We start from the raw sequence: 734 nt of genomic DNA, 5'->3' as shown, positions 1-734 counted from the left end.
AAAGCCCTGTGCACAAAGGTCCTGATATGGGAATGCTGTGCCTTTCAAGTTTGCAACACTGTGATCATTTAAGAATAGCCATCCACTTTCATGTGATTATATCAATCATTCTCTTATTTATTGATGCATTTTCCAGTGATTAATTCACATCTCTGTTGGCAGGAAGCTGTCCATGACTATGCAACAAAAAAGCTAGCTCTCCAGGGAATTTTGCATGAAAGTCAATTCACAGACAGAAGAACCTACTTCTAATCTCAGGAGCAACTTGGTGTTTCAGTTATTTCACTGCTCAACTGGAAATTAATTTTCAGAGCTGCAGTAATTTTATCTGTCTCTTACAATAAGTATTTTTTCTCTGTTTATTTTTGTTTGGATTTTTGTTGTAGTTTTTTACTGGAAAATAACAAATTAATTCATTTGTGCAGTATGGCATTGATATAACTTTATTTATTTATTTATTTCTAGTGTGATTCAATTAAGGGATTTTTCATATAGATGTGTAATGATTACCTTCCAATGGATCAATAAGAAATTACTACAGCATCTAGATATGGGTGCTAAACAATTTCTTGAGGGTGATAGGGTGAGAAGCTGAAAAAATACTGAGACTTTCTAATGTAAGTAGGCCTACTTTCTAAGTAGGCCATGTAGACCCTCCCATTTGGGACTTAATTAAGGTACTCTGTGTAAAAAAAAAAAAAAAAAAAAAAAAAAAAAAAAAAAAAAAAAAAAAA

This window comes from Oxyura jamaicensis, chromosome 1, assembly GCF_011077185.1.
Source record: "Oxyura jamaicensis isolate SHBP4307 breed ruddy duck chromosome 1, BPBGC_Ojam_1.0, whole genome shotgun sequence".
Lineage (NCBI taxonomy): Eukaryota > Metazoa > Chordata > Aves > Anseriformes > Anatidae > Oxyura > Oxyura jamaicensis.
Note: the sequence above shows the minus strand (reverse complement) of the source record.